This window comes from Salvelinus alpinus, chromosome 35, assembly GCF_045679555.1.
Source record: "Salvelinus alpinus chromosome 35, SLU_Salpinus.1, whole genome shotgun sequence".
NCBI classification, from domain to species: Eukaryota; Metazoa; Chordata; class Actinopteri; order Salmoniformes; family Salmonidae; genus Salvelinus; species Salvelinus alpinus.
The window spans coordinates 784,504-806,062 of NC_092120.1; the positions used below are offsets into that span (position 1 = coordinate 784,504).

The window sequence follows — 21,559 nt, forward strand, 5'->3', positions numbered from 1 at the left end:
ACACTGATACACACACACTTAGCCCCCCTCCCAGACATGTGTGTAAACACTGATACACACACACACTTAGCCCCTTCCCAGACATGTGTGTAAACACTATGATACACACCCACTTATCCCCCCTCCCAGACACTTGTGTAAACACTACGATACACACACACTTATCCCCCCTCCCAGACATGTGTGTAAACACTATGATACACACTTACTTATCCCCCCTCCCAGACATGTGTGTAAACACTATGATACACACTTACTTAGCCCCTCTTCCAGACACGTGTGTAAACACTATGATACACACACTTAGCCCCCCTCCCAGACATGTGTGTAAACACTATGATACACACACACTTATCCCCCCTCCCAGACATGTGTGTAAACACTATGATACACACTTACTTATCCCCCCTCCCAGACATGTGTGTAAACACTATGATACACACTTACTTAGCCCCCCTTCCAGACACGTGTGTAAACACTATGATACACACACTTAGCCCCCCTCCCAGACATGTGTGTAAACACTATGATACACACACACACACACACACACACACACACACACACACTAAGCCCCCCTTCCAAACACGTGTGTAAACACTATGATACACACATACTTAGCTCCCTCCCAGACACGTGTGTAAACACTATGATACACACACACTTAGCCCCCCTCCCAGGGACGTGTGTAAACACTGATACACACACACACACACACCTAGCCCCCCTCCCAGACATGTGTGTAAACACTGATACACACACACACTTAGCCCCTTCCCAGACATGTGTGTAAACACTATGATACACACCCACTTATCCCCCCTCCCAGACACTTGTGTAAACACTACGATACACACACACTTATCCCCCCTCCCAGACATGTGTGTAAACACTATGATACACACTTACTTATCCCCCCTCCCAGACATGTGTGTAAACACTATGATACACACTTACTTAGCCCCCCTTCCAGACACGTGTGTAAACACTATGATACACACACTTAGCCCCCCTCCCAGACATGTGTGTAAACACTATGATACACACACACTTATCCCCCCTCCCAGACATGTGTGTAAACACTATGATACACACTTACTTAGCCCCCCTCCCAGACATGTGTGTAAACACTATGATACACACTTACTTAGCCCCCCTTCCAGACACGTGTGTAAACACTATGATACACACACTTAGCCCCCCTCCCAGACATGTGTGTAAACACTATGATACACACACACATACACACACACACACACACACACACACACACACACACTTAGCCCCCCTTCCAGACACGTGTGTAAACACTATGATACACACACTTAGCCCCCCTCCCAGACATGTGTGTAAACACTATGATACACACACACACACACACGCACACACACACACTTAGCCACCCTCCCAGACACGTGTGTAAACACTATGATACACACACACTTATCTCCCCTCCCAGACACGTGTGTAAACACTATGATACACACACGTAAACAGACATGGGTTAATGTGAAGGACTTGTAATTGCATGCTTCAGCACAGTATCATGATAGGTTTGGTGTTGTAGGGGAAACTTGACAGGAAACTCAAGGGAACATGGAGGTGAAAAATTAACAGAAAAGGTTAGATGGACATAGAAGGGGTCGTAGGGAGGAGAAAGGATGGGGACGCCATGCAGAACATGCACAAGCATCTTTAGAAGTTAAGTAACAAGCCCAGACAGTCAAATCAGCACAGGACACACTAGAGGGCGGTAAAGAGGTGTGTGTGTGTGTGTGTGTGTATGTGCATGTGTGTGTGTTTTTTGGTATCTTGTTTGACCCGAAAGTTATTTATCTGAATATCCACTGTGGACTTAAAGGTAACTGCCAAAATAAGGAAACAACAACATAAAGATTCTTAATAGGGTGTTGGGCCACAACGAACCAGAACAGCTTCAATGCATCTTGACATAAATTCTACAGGTGTCTGGAACTCTATTGGAGGGATGCGACATCATGGGGGCATAGCCACGGTAGACAAAATAATGGCCTTCCCAGCATTTTTATAAATGACCCCAACCATGATTGGATGTTAATTGCATAATTAACTCAGGAACCACACCTGTGTGTCACGCCCTGACCTTAGAGAGCCTTTTTATGTCTCTATTTGGTTTGGTCAGGGTGTGATTTGGGGTGGGCATTCTATGTTTTGTTTTTCTATGATTTTGTATTTCTATGTTTTGGCCGGGTATGGTTCTCAATCAGGGACAGCTGTCTATCGTTGTCTCTGATTGGGAACCATACTTAGGTAGCCCATTTCCCTCCTTTCTTTGTGGGAAGTTGTATTTGTTTGTGGCACTATAGCCTTAAGTTTCACGGTCGTTTTTGTATTGTTTATTGTTTTTGTTGGCGTCATCCTAATAAAAAGGAATATGTACACTCACCACGCTGCGCTTTGGTCTACTTCATTCGACGGCCGTGACACTGTGTGGAAGCACCTGCTTTCAATATACTTTGTATCTCTCATTTACTCAAGTGTTTCCTTTATTTTGACAGTTATCTGTATCTCTCTCTATCCTCACTATCTGTATGGTGTTCTCTATCTCACCTGCCGTACTCCCATCTCTCTACCTCATCCCTGTCTATACGCCAGTGGAGGCTGCTGGGGGGAGGACGGCTCCTAATAATGTCTGGAATGGAGCGAATGGAATGGCATCAAACACATGGAAACCATGGAAACCATGTGTTTGATACTTATTCTGCACCAGCCATTACCACGAGCCCGTCCTCCCCAATTAAGGTGTTTGATGTATTTGATACTTATTCTGCACCAGCCATTACCACGAGCCCGTCCTCCCCAATTAAGGTGGCATCAACCTCCTGTGATACACACACTATCTCTTGCTACCCATCATGCACCCCATCACCACATCCCTCTCTCCATCTTCTCCTCTGTCTCGGTGACTCCCTTGTCAGATACTGCACCTCTCTGCACTCGAGTGAGTTCCATAGGTTTACCTAACTGATTATTAAGTAGCTGATTGAGGATCAATTAAGTAATTAAAGTTGGTTAGCTCAGGGTCGATTGCTGGCATGGGACTGAGGACGTGCATTGAAGTGTGTGTGTGATATAGCGTAGCGGTACAGCCTTCCTTTTGCAGCCCTACGTGTCTTTTTACTCTTGTTAGTAATTGTGGTGTATACAATGATATTTAGGGAATTATGTCCCATAGAGACATTTAACTACACCCCTTTATTGAATGTTGGATGTGTGGTAAGAGGAAATAAATGGCCATTGACTGTGAAAGTGAATGATACTGTATCTTCTTAATATCTTCACCTTTTCTTTGACTTATTATGTTGAATTCCCTCTAGAAATATGTCAGTGGCTGTGGCGGTGGCTTATGAGTTTTTAGGCATCATCTGGCATGGAATCTAACCAGGAGTAGTGAGGATTCAGTCTGAAAGAATAGTGAGGATTCGGTCTGAAAGAATAGTGAGGATAGTGAGGGGAGCGAATATGTGAAGGGATAGAATAACGACCAATAACGATGTTTGACGGTGGCACTTTGAGTGCACAATGGTACATTTTGGGGCTTTATTTTACGTCTTCCCACTGGGCACACACTGGTTGAATCAACGTTGTTTCCACGTTATTTCAATGAAATTGCGTTGAACGAACGTGGAATAGACTTTGAATTGACGACAATGGGTTATGCCTATCCTGAAATAGGTTAGCGGTGCAAAATAACCCAATACTTTGTTAATTGACGCGTAATTGCATTGTTGAGTACAAAAAAGTGGTCAAAGATTTTGGTAAATTGCCATTTTTGGAAAATGGCACTAAAACAGAGGAAGGGTGAGGAAGTATATGTGACTAACCAGTGAGGAGGTAAGACAGAGGGGCTCCTCTTGTGGCGGCGCGAATGAAAAGAAGAGTGTGAAAGGAAAAACACACATATGTACACACAGTCAAACTCGTGCACACACACAAAGACACACACACACACAAACCTCATATACGAAACACAGGAGCGGAAACGGGTCGAATCCTACTTCAAATTCTCTTTCCTCTCGGCTTGTCGACCGGGGAAAACAAACCGACCCGAGGCACAGCGAATGGGGATTTACTAATTAACTACTTACACACAGAGAGATGCACACCTCCTCCGCTCCCTCCCTCCCTCTGTCAGTTCCCTCGGTCGAGGTTGTTAGTGTAGTGCTGCTTCCACGGTCCCCGCCACTGGAACAAACGCCTGGAGAGTGATCTCACACCTGGGTAGACTGCTCACACTTTGGCTGTTTAAAGAATACTGAACCACTGGGCAAAGACACTTGAGGTATGTCATCGTCTATAACGCCATATCTTTGGCCGTCAAAATGTTTTAGTTTTAGAAGAAAAAAAAAATATGATTGTTTGTTAGATTTTGGATCTGTGTTTTTTTTAGTGGGTTTACTTTTTGTTGTGTCAAGTGACAAACCAATATTATTGGGATTATTATTATTATTGTTATTAGCCTGAGCTTTTAACACAATGCTACTTTAGATTCGATTAACTATCTATGTCATTGTTTATTTTTTTTTTTTAAATTACTAGTTGGCTGCCAGTCTGGATATAGTAGCATACCTGAAATAGTGAACAATCATAAATAGGCTAGATTTTGGGGAGTCACATCTGAGTCTCCGGATTTGCCCAGCCCAGCATGCATGTTAGACCACTGCTGCTCTCCCGTCACGCGGACGGGGAAGCTCCCGCGCAGAGCTGTCTGTGCTGGCCCGGATTAGCCGTTAAGTGTCTCTATTTGTTAACGCTTTACGTCTAACCCTCACCTCCACACCACAGTATCAATCAGTCAATTAAACAGCCACTCACACGGCTAGCAAGAGGCGTCCAATGTCGGCTATGCGCAACCTGGTGTGTGTGTGTGTGTGTGTGTGTGTGTGTGTGTGTGTGTGTGTGTGTGTGTGTGTGTGTGTGTGTGTGTGTGTGTGTGTGTGTGTGTGTGTGTGTGTGTGTGTGTGTGTGTGTGTGTGTGTGTGTGTGTGTGTGTGTGTGTGTGTGTGTGTGTGTGTGTGTGTGTGTGTGTGTGTGTGTGTGTGTGTGTGTGTGTGTGTGCGCGCGCGCGTATCTGTCTGTATGAGTGACCCAGCGTAATTTACCTTCACAAAGTGTATGTAATGTTTGGCCGCAGATGCATTTATTTTTGTGTGTCATATTTTTCACGCTCTCGTGAGCCAGGATGCAAATACATGTAACATGCAAGGGAAACAGTGCTTTTGGCAGACCCATTCATCATTTCGGGAGTAGAAGTTTGCGGATGATTGTAAAAAAACGGTTGGGTATAGGCTTTATATAATAGCCCCACATGTTTAAAATGCTGTTATTTGTTGTGATAGGGACAACATACAGTTGGAAATAGGCTAGGCAAATTTGGATGTGCACTTGATTTTTTTGAAAAAATAACACGTTTATTAGAATATAATCGATTATAATATGATTTTAATCGCAGTTTAAAGAAGTGGTATTGTGAGTTAATTTGCTTTTCTAATTCAGATGTGAGTGTGTGTGTGTGTGAGTGTGAGAGAGAGTTGTGTGTGTGTGTGTGCGCGCGCTTTCGTGTTTAGCCTAGATGGGATTTGGAGATGTGTCGATGCTGATCACGGGTGACCTGGCAGCGATATAGACGCAGAGAAAATCCTCAAATCTTTTGGAATAATCTAGCCTCTGTTTGACTTGATTTTCCCCCCCACCCTCCAAAAAGTTGTTTACCCCTGTGAAACGTTGATGCATATTTATGGGCACCGTGGGTGTACCTTATCAATTATTTGTGCCAGTACATTTCTAGATAAACAGTGTTTATAAATCAATAGATGCATGTAACTATTCCAGATTAAGAGATAGATCAATAGGTCCACCTAACCCGACCGAATGTTTTATTTTTTTCTCTGTTCAATTATTCAAAATATCATCTAACTTTGCACAACTTTGCCACTGCTCACAAGCATCTACTGTGAGTTGTTGAGTTCAAGGCTTAAATTAAAGTTGTCTTCATTTTAATAGACTATAGACCTACTCTTCTAATCGTATATTGGTTTGCATTGCTATTACTATGATATAGACGTAACAATGGTGACGATAATGACAATGCTGTCAATATTGAATAATAATGATAAGAGCCTAATAATAATAATAATAATAATACATTTAATTTAATTCAGCGTCAATTACGAAAAATAGTGTACAGAAATAGTTAACAGTGCAGATTTTTATCCATGATAAAAGGAAGACAGAAAGCTTTGTTAAGGATATATTTTTGATGGACTAAATGTCCGAAATTGTGAAAGTAAAAAATAAAATAAAAATTCCCTGCACTCTCATTCAATGTATTCCACTTAAAAATATATTATAATTCAATGTATATTGTTTACTTAGAAAGTTACATTCTTTCTGTATATTTTTGTCTTTTGTAGTTTTGTCTTGGTTTAGTTCTTGCAGAGTTTAGGTGGAAGTGTCAAACCTCATTTTCTCTCATCTCCAAACTGACCATTTATATCCGCGGTTTGTGCCGCCTCTTCCCGGCTGCCTCTATCTTTCTCTTGTCAATATTTGGTAGAAATATTTCCGACATTAAATAGCATTTGGGGAAATCTCTCCCCACATCCCTCACCCTGCCCTCCCTCCCCCCTCATCTTGAGTTTGGGCTTGAAGTTCGTCGCCAGTCCAATTAGGCTACATTTGTTATAAGCTATCGGTGATTTTAGTTTAAGTTGTTTCTAACTTAATTCGAATCGATTAAATAAGTTAATAATAATAATAATAATAATAATAATAATAACAACAACAATTGCTCACATTTTGGTAGGCCTATTTGTGTGCCGTTTTGGCAAATACGTAGATTATTATTATTATTAGTAGTAGTAGTAGGCTAGTAGTATTATTAGTATTAGTATTGTTCCATTTTAATATATTGCAATAATGACAGATGTAATTGTTACAACGTTAAAACGGTATCTTACAAAATAATCAATTCAAATTCCATGACTTTCTGGTACAAAACTAAAATGTAAAGGCATACAACAATATAATATGTCGACAAGGAACTCCAAAATGAACGATTACATTTTAAATATATTATAATTATTAAATTATCAATTTAAAGTATGTCGCCAACAAAATGCCTGCACATGCAGTTGTCCAAGAAGTCTGTCATATCGAGCTGCCGTCTCGCCTGGCTTTAACGTGACCTGATGAGGTCAATGTCGTCAAGTTAATCAATCCACTGAGGAAAATGCATAATCTGACATTTCTCCACTTCTAAATGTTGAATTTTCCTGGATAATCTCTTGATAATTTCCCCATACATATAATGTTACACCTTACATATAGGAGCCATATCAATAATTTCACATATATGAACATTTGGATACACACAGAGGAAAGATAATATATTTTAATTCAGGAAATGCATTTGTAGAATTATAGCAAATTTTGAAGGTCAAACATTTGCCCATGCATGGCACCGCTATTCACCTTCTCATTTAGTTCAGGCTCGGTACCAGTGTTTTGAATGCCTCGTAGTTGAATGTTGCTTCTCAGCCACAATCAACGTTCTAATGCTAATAGCACCATCAAATATTCGGGGTAAAACGCCTAGGCCGACTTTGAAATGAGCGCCGTGTGGTTTGATTTCTGAAAACGTTATTATCCTTAATGTCTTGCATCTGGAAGCTAATTTGGTATGATCAAAGTGCAGCTAGTTAGTGCGGTCAATACAGTTTCGAGGAAGGCAAGCGCCCTATCGATAGTGTATGAGACGCTAGGAGGCCCACTTCAGTGATGATGCGCGGCATTCAATTCCAGGGAATATGCCTGAGCCAGTAGTCTACCCCTGTCTCATCTCACCAGTCCACCCGTCTCCTCTCCTCTCGCCATGACAGTCAAGAGTAAATAAGGTGATTGATCGGATGGGTGGAGTGGTTCCACCTGTCATTGTGCTCTTCTGTGATGTAGAGGCTGAAGTGGCCCTCCCGGACACAAGTCAAGTCCCAGGGACGGTTCTGTTCAACTGGAAGAAAGCACGAATATCTTCCACTTGTCGTGTGTTTGATTATTTCTTCCCCAAGAGTGTCTTCTCTTTTGGGGAAGCACTAGGCCATGATGAGGCAAATTCATAGCCAACATGACGTGGTTATAGGGCCAACAATAGGCTACAAACGGAATTAGCCTTATCTATTTATTAAATAAAATACATATTATTTAAATGGTTTGAATCACAAATAAGTTGAACGAAACTATTCATTTTTTAGTGTAACATCACTATAGTGCGACGCGGGACTTCCCTCGTCTCTCCGTCCGGAACCAGCGCAGCCCAAAGAGGTCCAGTTCAGTGCGGTGTTTGGAGTTCGGGCTTCGGCCTCAGGTGCATCTCTGAGGCGGGGCGACGCGGGAGTGCAGGTTGGTGGCAGCCCGCTCCATTGATGACAATACCCCTTTTAGCTTTTCAGTTAGGACTACTGTCTCTCACAAACTGAATGTATTTACCAATGTTTATCCGAAAGGAATCATGTTTTTGATGTTTCAACTTTTTGGTTTATTATTCAACTATAAGACCAAAATCCAAAATATACCTATTGACAATACTTGTTATCATGGCAATAAAACATTATAGCTAAGCATCGCAAAAAGGGAAAGTACAATTATTTTCTCATTATATTTGAACCAATGTGACTGCACCTCATACTGAATGGGTTTCACAATGCCTTTTTAGCTTTGATCAGCACTGTCTGTCTCAAGTGATAAGCTCAATAGTGAATAAAAGCAAAGATATCGAAGCCATTTTGTTTCGTATGTTATAAGAGAAAAACGTAGTTCTCTTGACCTGATTTATAATACAATATGGGTAGCAAAGCTCACAATACCTATAACCTCTCTTTAATGCATACAATTCTCTCCATACATACTGCACCTATAGGACAATTGAAGGACTATTCAGTCCCTCTCCCTGTGTCTATCTCTTCCTACCCCCCCTGTCTCCTCTACCCCCTCCCTTTCCCTCATCTCTTTCTCCTCGCCCCCTACCCATGTCCTCTCTCCCCGGCACACCTGGTAACTACAAACTTGTACACAATAATAACAGCGAGATGTATCCATCTATCTCTCTATCTGGCCTGTCTGCAGTTAGTGGAGTGGCTGAGAGACTCGCAGGCGTGAAAGGTCAGTTAATCGATGGCACACAATTTGACAAATCCCAGCGACTCTTATCATCCACATGGCGTTTAAGGCCAAAGGAGAGGGGAACCGCAGAGATAAATGTTTAATCCTGACTGGAGAAAGAGAGAAAGAAGAGAGCGAGAAGAGGAGAGCGAGCGAGTGAGGGAGGCAGAGAGAAAGAAAGAGGGGTGGAGAGAGAAAGCAGGAGGCAGAAAGAGAGGGAGAGATAGGGAAGGAGGGAGAGGGAGGGATGTAGAGACAGAGGGAGAGAGGGGGGAGTTATACGGAGAGAAGGAGAAAATAGGAAAGTAAATGGGTTACAGCCAAATGGGCGTTGAAGTTGTAAGTGGAGTGACATAGCAACATGGACATAGCATCATGGCCATCTCTACTTCTACATTATATTCACACAGAGAAAGTTAATCGATTCATGCTCTTTCTATATGTTTCCTGGATTAATTCTGGACAGGAAGAGGATACTTAGAAGTTGTAATGGTTTTGACCTTATTTTTGGCAGCTTGTGTAAACTTAGTAGAGAGTTAACATACAGTGGTATTATCTCACAGCTATGTCTGTACCCCAACGTGTAAAGTTGAGAAAAACAAACCTTGTATGATTGGCAGATTTCTGAAGCACTCATGAGGCAGTAGGATGTTAGTCCAACAATAAGACTGAGCAACAAAGAGGAAAATGAGCTTTAGAACACAAAGCTAGTCTGAAACTTTACTTCATTTTTTTTTTTTAAGTGGCAGTGGTTTAGAAATGGACCCACTTTATCTGTCCTCGCGCCCTTGAGAAGAATGTCTGAACTATAGCCTGGCCTCAGTTGATAAACCTTCTGCTCTTTGAAAGGACTTAATGACAATGCTCAACCCAAGTTCATTTTATTTTGGGGGTTTCTTTTGCTGAGTCATAATTATCGCTTTGACAGTGATGTCAAAAAACGTTAATGCTTTAGTGGACTTTGATAATGGCTAATCCTTATGCGTGAAATGCGTACTGCTCTTTCTATCCAGATATTGACACAGACAGACAGATGGACTGATGGTGGAGAGAATACAGTAAGAGAGACTGAGAGATGGCATAGAAAGGCAGATGGTTGGAGAGGAAAGAACAAGAGAAGGTGGATAGAAAGACAGACAGACGGACGGACACAGAGACAGACAAAGAGCAGACCATCCACCAGACAGAAGGACTTCCAGACTGTGCTACTGTGTGTGACTGAGGGAGCTGCTTGGCTGAGCATCCAGACACACGCTCATGTCCCTTCCCGCCGTCTCAATATGAGCTCAATGTCATTCGATTGAGATTAGTCGCACTGGCATGACAGCAGATCCCTAGTATTGCCAAAGCACTTAGGAGGCAATGACAGGCCCACATCGATGACTGCTAACACACACACACACACACACACACACACACACACACACACACACACACACACACACACACACACACACACACACACACACACACACACACACACACACACACTCCAACATGCCATGCAGGCAAGACAGAGAGACAGTGAGAGAGAAGGTAAAAGAAGGAGAGAGGGAAAGAGGGAGAGGGAGAGAGAGCTCATAACTGGCAAAACATCAACGACTGTCAAGAAGAAGCAGTAGGCAAGAACTGTAAAGAGTGCAAAAGAAATGGTAAGGGTGTCTGGGGAAGAAAGAAAAGAGGAGTGGAGATGAGGTCGGTGGGGTAAGATGGGTGAATCAGACAGAGAGAGATGAGGTGAGTGGGGTAAGATGGGTGACTCAGACAGAGAGAGGTGAGTGGGGTAAGATGGGTGACTCAGACAGAGAGAGATGAGGTGAGTGGGGTAAGATGGGTGACTCAGACAGAGAGAGATGAGTGGGGTAAGATGGGTGACTCAGACAGAGAGAGTTGAGGTGAGTGGGGTAAGATGGGTGACTCAGACAGAGAGAGATGAGGTGAGTGGGGTAAGATGGGTGACTCAGACAGAGAGAGATGAGGTGAGTGGGGTAAGATGGGTGACTCAGACAGAGAGAGATGAGGTGAGTGGGGTAAGATTGGTGACTTAGAGTGACTCAGAGGGAGAGAGGATGAAGACGAGTGTATACAAGTGATGTACAGGAAGAGGGGAGATTTACTAGAAGAGAGATTATTAAGTCAACATGTCCTGGGTCAGTCATTAATCCGATTTAACAGCAATTAAGGTGAGACTGATTCCTTCCTAGAGAGGAGGGGGAATCACAGAGAGAGTAAAGTAGAGAGGGAGGAAAATGAGAGGTGGGAAGGGGAAGCAGCTTTACTGGTAGTATCAGTCGGTACTCCTCCACAGATGGAGCAACCATAACAACTTCACCCAAGCAACCACCACACCCCACATAATAAAGCTCTATTCTCAATAGTCAGCTATAATCAAAACTATGACCTTGTAAACAGGCGATAGATATAGGCCGGGATTCAACCAGATCATGCTTTGTCCTCAATGCACGTTGTAAAGGCAATGTCCCCGCGTCCGCAGAGACCACATTCATGGTAAACTCTGCATACGTTGAATCCCGGTCTTCCATCTAATACAGTGATGTAGGAGGTGAGGGGTAATCTCTTTCCACTGAAGGTGAGAAAGAGGAGAGGAGAGAGGAGGGTAACTCTGGTGCATATAGATGAAAAGTAGGCCCTTTTCCCCCTCTCCTTCCTTCTTCCCCCTCTCCACCCTCAGCCCCCAGCCGCCGTGCTCTGCTCTCTGGGTTCGGTTGTTCCAGATGTGTATCAGGTGCTGGGGTGGACAGAGGGCCCCGTCGTCCCTGTAGCATTGGTGCGTCTATTGGGAGATTGTGGTCCTGATAGCTCTCCCGTCTGACATGTACACAACAGAACATAAATCACACACACAGAGACACACACTCACGCTTTATCTCTCACTCAGCACACCTCAGATAGGAGCCAACTCTAGAGAGAGAGAGAGAGAGAGAGAGAACAGGTTTGCTAAGTAGGGGAAAGGGTTGGGTTTGAGATTATCTGTATTGCTCGGCTCCTTGTTCTCCTTGTGTCTATCTGTGTTACTCACAGACTTAATGAGAAAATTGTTGGCTTGAATTGGATTCGGTTGCATGATGTTTGAGATTTAAATGAAGTTGTACCATTATTTACCATCCTTAAAACAACCGTAACACACCATTAGGGCTCCACAGAATGGCCAGCCCATTGAGATATACAGGGTTCTCATTCCCATTCTATGGGTATACATTCTATCCTATGGGTCAAGTCCATGTATGATACCCCCAGTAGCAGTTTGTGGGTAAAATCACTGGAGAAGCCAATCCAGAGAAAAAGTCATTTTACAACCTATGTGTTGTGATAATTGTGTTGTTTGCTCTATAACCCGTTAGTTCATATGCCTTGACACCGTGATATACAGTATAGGCCTATAGCCGAGACAATAGGAAGACACAGTGGCAGAATAAATTCAACCACACATTTGTTTCATCACAAAACCGGAGAGCAACATCTGTCCGATGAAGTCCACAAAGCATATTGCATGGAACAAAGTTACATGACCTACAGCATGGTCAAGCAAGGTAATGTTTACAACATTTTTGAACTACTGAACAACTATTGATTTAGAACAGCGGAGTTACTGCAGGTCCCAAAGAAAACAGGAGCTGCCTCCACTATTCCAGCACCATTTCAATTTCATAATTTCAACATCCTCAAATCACCTGTGCTTAGTTGCATCTAAAAGATACCCGAAACAATTTAGTCCAATCAACGTAAGCGAAATATCATGTGGCTGTCCATGGTACTGATTTGTGTGTGTGTGTGTGTGTGTGTGCAAGTAGAAAAAAACATGTTGACTGACACTACTTCTAGAGAAACAAAAGTACCATCCTCCTCTTTCATGTTGCCTAAAGGGTCTATGACTGTCATACAGTACATGCTTTTAGTTGTTGTTGTTCTAGGCTACCTGGCTAAAATACTTGCTTACTAGCCCAACTTCCTTTCATGGGCTACGATGTGGCAGGCCAGCTAGTTAACATTAGCAAACTACATCTAGTTACATGTTGAACTTCTATCCTCTCAGGCCAGGGGTGCAATGTATGAATTTATAGTTGATCAGAATGGCCGTTATAATCATTAGCCAGTATGGAGAATTTAAGTAAAACCACAAGTCCAAATCCATATCTCCATCCATGGCTAATTTAGGAACGGGTCGGTTTTAGCTAGCTAGCTAGCCACCGGAGGACAACAACACAATGAGATGCAACAATTCAACTTTTTTTCTGTCAATGCGGTCTAATGCACTACAGTCACTTGATTTGAATCCAGGCTGTATCACATCCGGCCGTGATTGGTCCCATAGATTGGGAGTCCCATAGGGTGGCGCACAATTGGCCCAGCGTCGTCCAGGTTTGGCCGGGGTAGGCTGTCATTGTAAATAAGAATTTGTTCTTAACTGACTTAGCTAGTTTTTTTGGGTGCACCAGAACCATTCACAGTTGAGCTCACTTAGTTTAGCTGAATGCTGGTTGGCTAATATTATATATTTTTTTATCAAGGCTTACTGGCTTCCCTTTCTTGTTACAATGTCATACTCTTTCTGACCAGACAGCATCAGATAGATATGCTACACATACTGAGACAGAGGAGCGCTGTTTCGTTCGCTCGGATGCTTTCTCTGGTGAGATACATTCAGCCTCTTGCGAATTGAAGGAAATGTATGAAACACAGAGAGACGAAAGATAAATTATTATTTTGTGTTTTTTTCTTTTTTGGGGAAGCCTGGCTTCCCTTGACAAAAATTAATACACGCCACTGGATACCCCAGATAGAGAGAGCATTACATTTGGCCTGTGTTGACAGAGGGAGGTTGTATTGACTGGCTCTTTCAGGGGAGGCTTGTCCCCAGCCCTGTCGCCAAACCATTTGTGGCGTTTAATACACTGTAGCAGAGGTCTCCCTAACTTGTACACTGCATGCAGCAGCCGTAGGAATCAATATGCACTAGTCTAGACTGAAACGGAGCATCTGACACAGTGAAAGAGGGAGTGAGTATGAGAGGGAACGAGGGAGGAAGAGGGAGAGAGAAATAGGAAAGGATATACAGGGAAACAGAGGAAAGGTCAGAGTGAGGGATCCAGGGAGATACAGAAAGGAGACAAAAGGAGAGGAAATGATCAGAGACATGGTTTGAAAAGCATGGAGCCAAAGAGAGGAGAGAGAGGGATGGAGAGAGGGGGGTGGGGGGTGGAGTTAGAGAGACGTAGATGGTGAAAGAGAGCACGCGATAGAGAGATAACAAGAGAGCGCGGTCAGTGGCTGAAAGAGACATTAAGCCAAGAGAAAACAGGGATGGAGACACCGAAAAGAGGAAGACATGGACACAGAAGAGGATACACACAGGAAGAAAAAAAGACATAAGAGAAAGAGAGGGGCGGGAGAGAAATAGAGACAGAGGAAGAGAGTGAGAGAGCAGAGGAAGAGAGCGAGAGAGAGGGGAGAAAAACAGAGAGAGGGGGGGTAAAATTTCCATCAGGTTTTCAATTGGGGCGGATCAATAGTGTATTAGAGCTCACCTTGACCCTGTCTCTCCCCCTTCTCCCTGGCCCCCTTCTCCCTGGGCCAGCACACAGGCCAAGCTACTCTCCCTCACAGCAGGGGGCGGAGAGGGGGAGAGATTGCATTACGGCCTCCTTTTCTTGGACCAAAGTGGCAGAAAATGGCACAATAAAAAGAGGGATAGAAGACAGAACAAAAGAGAAATAGAAAGAGGAAAAGTGAGAGTGAGGGAGAGAGAAAGAGAGTTGTGGGGTGGAGGTGGTCCATACTGGATGTTGTGTTGTTGTATGTGTTGGCAGATGGTGACTATACATGAGGAGATCTGACTGAGGGACATATAGGCAACAGAGACTATGCATGGGAAATGAAAGCACTGTGGCCCTATAGGCTGCAGCTGGTTCTATTTAGGAAAACAGATATATGTGTACTCTGATGCACTCTTCTTTACATTGGGACTGTACAACCTTCACTATATGGCACCATTCTGTTGTATAGGGTTCTGTCATTACTTTTTTGGACCTCCTGTTGTATTGTGTCTCATAGGTTGATTTATTACATATGGTCTCCATGACATGAATATAATGTTGAGCCAAAAAGCAGTTGATTTGTTGTCCAGACATTATTTTCCATCTTTACATTGTGAGTTTCTGAATCTTAGACTTGGCCTGACAAACGCACACACACACACACACACACACACACACACACACACACACACACACACACACACACACACACACACACACACACACACACACACACACACACACACACACACACTACATCACAACATGAGGACACAGTACTTCACACCATTTCAGGGGACAGAAGCAGGGGCAGAGGGAGCGAGGGGATGGGGAGAGGTTGAATGAAAAAAATTGATCCGGGAATTTAGCATTTAGACACAGTTTACAAAGCGATATAGAGGGGAGGCGCGGGAGCAGAGGGGAATATAGGGGGAGGACACTTAACTTTACAATAGGTCAGCTTTGCCCAATTGACTAACTGTAACCTCGGCGTAGGTTAGGATGTACTGTAAATACCTACGTGATGTAAAATAATTTCAGAAGTGTTTTTGTTTTATAGAATTTAACTAAAACGACAGGATGCTCGGAGGAAGTTGGCAGGTATTTTTGTAGAATCTCAGATTATGTTCACGTTACCTTGCCCATATGGAAACTTGCCTTTTTCACTCGTTCCCGTTTAAACTATTCCATTATATATATTTGTTGTTATTGTAAATAGATGCACAACCACGTCTCAATAAAGGTTTATAAGGAGAAACACTAATGCCGCCACTAACCTCCCCACATTTCCTAATGTTGTTCCCATTGTCACCCATCCACACTTGGGCGCACATGTACATGCAGGGAATCTCAACAACACACTGTCCCTCTTGCTGAGGGGGAAAATAGAAGAAAAAAGGAGAGAAAATAAATCGATCGCCGGGGATAGCGGTGCGCGTCGGAGGATCGTATCTTGTCAAAATAATATATTACCCTCATCCCCGGCTGATCGATGCGGTGGATTAGGGACGGAGGGCTCCCTCTCCCCTCCTTTCTCCCTCTCTTCCTCCCTGGCGCTCCGTGCAGTTTAATATTTACCTTCGTGAAAGAGCGGCTGTGATGGCGCTCACTCCTAATTGATTCCGACACTTGGGGCTCTCTGTTTGGGTTGCGGATGAGAGAGGGAGGGGTTTAGAGAGGGAGGGGTTTAGAGAGGGAAGGGTTTAGAGAGGGAGGGGTTTAGAGAGAGAGAGAGAGAGGTGTAAACAGAAAATGGACAAAAAATGAAATGAAAATATCTACAACGAAACAAAATACATTCTGAAGATTGAGAGCATTGACTGAATGTAAAAAAGAAAGGATGAGAGATGTCATAATCAGATGAGCTCCTGCATTTTTCTGCATGTTCTTTAAAAATATATAGTTTTAGAGTTAGACTTGAAAGGCTTACAACTACCAAAGATTATTATTTCAACACTATACAGCAAATGCTCTGGAAAACAACAGAAACCTGAAAATACCATCCAACCTAGAACTAAGTGAGTAATGTTTAGTCTGAAGCTATATTTTATTTTCAAAAGCCAAGAAGAACAGTACATTACAGTACTTTATAAGGACTGAATGCTAAATAAAGGCTGCCAAGCTTGATACAAGTTCAATTAGCACTGACGTGTCAAGTGAGAGGTATCAAAGCCCTTTAGCCCAACAATGGCAGGAGAGTCGCACAGTCTACTCCAACCAAATTTAGAGGCCTCAGAAGCTGCCTATCACTGTTCAGAGGTAATAAATATACAGTACCCTGTGTATGTAAAGAATGATAAGGCAAGAAAAGATCACAAAATGAAGCCCCTTATGGACAATCAAGAGACACCTTTTGCTGACTATTATAAAAATGGGAACATCAGCAACCTCATCTTCCACACAAACCATCCCCTGGCATGGCACAGTGCTATATTAACCAGACCATCTCCTGGCATGGCACAGTGCTATATTAACCAGACCATCCCCTGGCATGGCACAGTGCTATATTAACCAGACCATCCCCTGGCATGGCACAGTGCTATATTAACCAGACCATCCCCTGGCATGGCACAGTGCTATATTAACCAGACCATCCCCTGGCATGGCACAGAGCTATATTAGCACACTACCCCTCTGTGAAGAGGGGGGGGGGGGGGTGTTAACGAGGGGTGGAAACTCAGGATACTAGACAACGAGGACTCTGAGTCAGCTAATATAAATCTCTATAAGTCTATAACAGTATTGCTACAGGGCAACCCCAAACAGTTTCAGCTGGACTTTCACCTAATCAAAGAATTATCCCAGCAGGAGAAGCTCTCCCTTGAGAAAGATACCCCCACCCCGAGCGGGTCAGACCAGACCTCTTCATTATATAACCCCGCAGACGAGCAACCCCAAGTGGAAAGTCAACCTCCCAGCACAGAGTACTACCCCCTCACTGAAATGAAGGATAAATTTACCCAGCTGGAGGTAAGGCAGGTGGAGCTGGAACAGCAGGAGATTACACTCCAGTCAGCACAGACCCAGACAACAGTCCAGCACAACAACACCTCCTTAACCAGACCCGGAGAGCTGGAGGTGGAGAGAGACATATCTGCACTCTGGACTGTGGTGAGACAACTTCAACAATATAAAAAGCAAGAGCAGGAGAAGAACAGAGCACTAGAGGAGAGGATCAGACTGCTGGAGGAGAGGGTGAGGGGGATGGAGGAGAGGATCAGACTGCTGGAGGAGAGGGTGAGGGGGATGGAGGAGAGGATCAGACTGCTGGAGGAGAGGGTGAGGGGGATGGAGGAGAGGATCAGACTGCTGGAGGAGAGGGTGAGGGGGATGGAGGAGAGGATCAGACTGCTGGAGGAGAGGGTGAGGGGGATGGAGGAGAGGATCAGACTGCTGGAGGAGAGGGTGAGGGGGATGGAGGAGAGGATCAGACTGCTGGAGGAGAGGGTGAGGGGGATGGAGGAGAGGGTGAGGGGGATGGAGGAGAGGGTGAGGGGGATGGCGTGTGACAGAACAATCCACTAGAGAGGTGGCCACCCCGGCAGAGAAGCCAGCAGAACAGCTCACCTCAGCTCCCGACAAAAGTCTCGACACCACAGCAGAACAGTCCACACCAGACCCTGACCATAGCGTCGAGATCACAACAGAACAGACAAATGAAGAACCCCAAGCCCAGGGGATCTCACTCCCTCTGATCACCCCTCTGTCAGCCACCCTGATAGCTCTCCTGACAACGCCCCCACACCCACTGAGGACATACACAAGACACAGATTGTACTCCTTATGGACTCAAATGGGAAATATATTGAAGAAAATAAACTTTTTCCCAAACACAGTGTGTCTAAACTCTGGTGTCCAAACACTCAGCGCGCCCTAGACCTTCTGTCTGAGGACCAACTAGGTTCACCTAGCCACATAATAATACACATAGGCACAAACGACCTGAGAACACAGCAGGAAAGGGTGGCCACAGCACTGAAGGGAGTGATTGAAAAAGCTTCTTCTACTTTCCCCATTGCACAAGTGGTCTCCACCCTGCTACCATGAAAATACTTCCGCCCTGCTACCATACAGCGGGTAAACGCAGGAATTTCCCATGACTGTGCCTCAAAACCAAATATTTACCTGGCCCACCACTCCACCCTGGACTTGAACAGCCTTTATGACCAGGTCCACCTCTACAAGGCAGCAGTGCCCACCTTCGCCCGGACTCTAAAGGACATCGCTCTCAAACGCAGCCCCAACACTTCACACAGGAGCAACAGATCAATAGACACCCCGCCCAGACCAGCGGGACCCCCCCTGGACCTAAAGGACACACGCCGAGAGGACCTACATCCAGACCACAACACCACCAGCCACATCCACACCCCCACCCCAACTAATCAACCCCCCCCCCCCCAAGTCAACCATGCCCACACCCCATTTAGGCCCCCTCAGATCAGACCTATGCCACTTCTGCCCACCCCGTGCACCCCACACCCGCAAAGAGGGTCTCAGCATGGAAGTCACACATACACCCAGGCCGTGAGCAGGCAAACAGGCCCACCCCCCCCACTCTTATACTAGCCCAAGCCAATGGCATGTACCAGATGCTCAGCAGGCTCTGCCCACACTTACTGGCCTGAGGCCAAACCACACAACCAACAACATTGGACACTTTATGGAACACAAAGCCTTCACTATCTCATCCTGGAATATCCAAGGCCTTTGGCCTAAAGAGCAGGAACCTGGACTTCATCAAATAAATCAGAAATACAGACATTGTCAACCTACAAGAACCCTGATATAGAGGAGACAGACCACCTGGTTGCCCTCTGTTACAGAGAGGTGGTAGTCCCATCCACCAAACTACCAGGTGTGAAACAGTGAAGGGACTCAGGGGGTATGTTAATTTGGTATAGAGCAGACCTAACTCCATAAAATTTATCAAAATAGGAACAATTTACATTTGGCCAGAAATTCAAAAGGAAATGATCTTAACAGAGAAAGATGTCCTCCTGTGTGCTACCTATATCCCCCCACTAGAATCCCCATACTTTAATGAAGACAGCCTCTCCATCCTGGAGGGGGAAATCAATCATTTCCGGTCCAGGGACATGCACTAGTCTGTGGTGACCTACATGCCAGAACCGGACAATAACCTGACACCCTCAGCACACAGGGGGACAAACACCTGCCTGGAGGTGACAGCATTCCCTCCCCCATATGCCCCCCTAGGCACAACTATGACAACATAACCAACAAAAACGTGCCACAACTCCTGCAGCTCTGTCGCACGCTGGGTATGTACATAGTCAATGGTAGGCTTCGAGGGGACTCCTATGGTAGGTACACCTATAGCTCATCTCTTGGCAGTAGTACTGTAGACTACTTTATCACTGACCTCAACCCAGAGTCTCTCAGAGCATTCACAGTCAGCCCACTGACACCCCTATCAGACCACAGCAAGATCACAGTCTACTTGAACAGAGCAATACTCAATCATGAGGCATCAAAGCCAAAGGAACTGAGTAATATTAAGAAATGCTATAGATGGAAGGAATGTAGTTTGGAAACCAACCAAAAAATAATTAGGCAACAACAAATTCAATCCCTTTTAGACAACTTCCTGGACAAAACTTTCCACTGTAATAGTGAAGGTGTAAACTTGACAGTAGAAAATATGAACAGTATATTTGACCTCTCAGCTTCCCTTTCAAATCTAAAAATATCAAATAGAAAACCAAATAAAATGAACAACAATGGCAAATGGTTTGATGAAGAATGCATAAATCTAAGAAAGAAATTGAGAAACCTGTCCAACCAAAAACATAGAGACCCGGAAAACGTGAGTCTACGCCTTCACTATGGTGAATCACTAAAACAATACAGAAATACACTACGGAAAAAGAAGGAACAGCACGTCAGAAATCAGCTCAATGTAATTGAAGAATCCATAGACTCTAACCACTTCTGGGAAAATTGGAAAACACTAAACTAAACAACAACACAAATAATTATCTATCCAAAATGGAGATGTATGGGTAAACCACTTCTCCAATCTTTTTGGCTCTATAACAAAGAACCATCAGCAAAAACATATACATGATCAAATAGAAATCTTAGAATCAACTATTAAAGACTACCAAAACACACTGGATTCTCCAATTACCTTGACTGAACTACAGGACAAAATAAAAACCCTCCAACCCAAAAAGGCCTGTGGTGTTGATGGTATCCTCAATGAAATTATCAAATATACAGACAACAAATTCCAATTGGCTATACTAAAACTCTTTAACATCATCCTTAGCTCTGGCATCTTCCCCAATATTTGGAACCAAGGACTGATCACCCCAATCCACAAAAGTGGAGACAAATTTGACCCCAATAACTACCGTGGGATATGCGTCAACAGCAACCTTGGGAAAATCCTCTGCATTATCATTAACAGCAGACTCGTACATTTCCTCAGTGAAAACAATGTACTGAGCAAATGTCAAATTGGCTTTTTAACAAATTATCATACGACAGACCACGTATTCACCCTGCACACCCCAATTGACAAACAAACAAACCAAAACAAAGGCAAAGTCTTCTCATGCTTTGTTGATTTCAAATAAGCCTTTGACTCAATTTGGCATGAGGGTCTGCTATACAAATTGATGGAAAGTGGTGTTGGGGGAAAGACATACGACATTATAAAATCCATGTACACAAACAACAAGTGTGCGGTTAAAATAGGCAAAAGACACACATTTCTTCCCACTGGGCCGTGGGGTGAGACAGGGATGCAGCTGAAGCCCCACCCTATTCAACATATGTAT

The 21,559-nt window shown here is 44.0% G+C and overlaps 1 protein-coding gene and 1 long non-coding RNA gene across 7 annotated transcripts in view; one reads left to right on the top strand and one right to left on the bottom strand.

The window, feature by feature from the left end:
- The window catches only part of LOC139564397 (uncharacterized), a 418,006-nt gene extending 404,559 nt beyond the window's left edge, over positions 1-13,447 (bottom strand). Inside the window, exon 1 of the long non-coding RNA XR_011672734.1 lies at positions 13,028-13,447. This is a non-coding gene — a long non-coding RNA (uncharacterized lncRNA). The remainder of the gene's footprint in view (positions 1-13,027) is intronic.
- The window catches only part of LOC139564396 (ETS domain-containing transcription factor ERF-like), a 69,765-nt gene that overhangs the window by 17,818 nt on the left and 30,388 nt on the right, over positions 1-21,559 (top strand). For 2 of the 6 annotated variants that reach the window (XM_071383886.1, XM_071383890.1), the window contains exons 1-2: positions 3,927-4,321; positions 8,289-8,436. The exons of 2 other annotated variants lie outside the window; for them this stretch is intronic. The gene's annotated coding sequence lies outside the window, so the exon portion shown is untranslated. Of the gene's footprint in view, positions 1-3,926; positions 4,322-8,288; positions 8,437-21,559 lie in introns of those variants that run through there. 2 more of the 6 variants (XM_071383887.1, XM_071383891.1) reach the window with 1 other exon arrangement.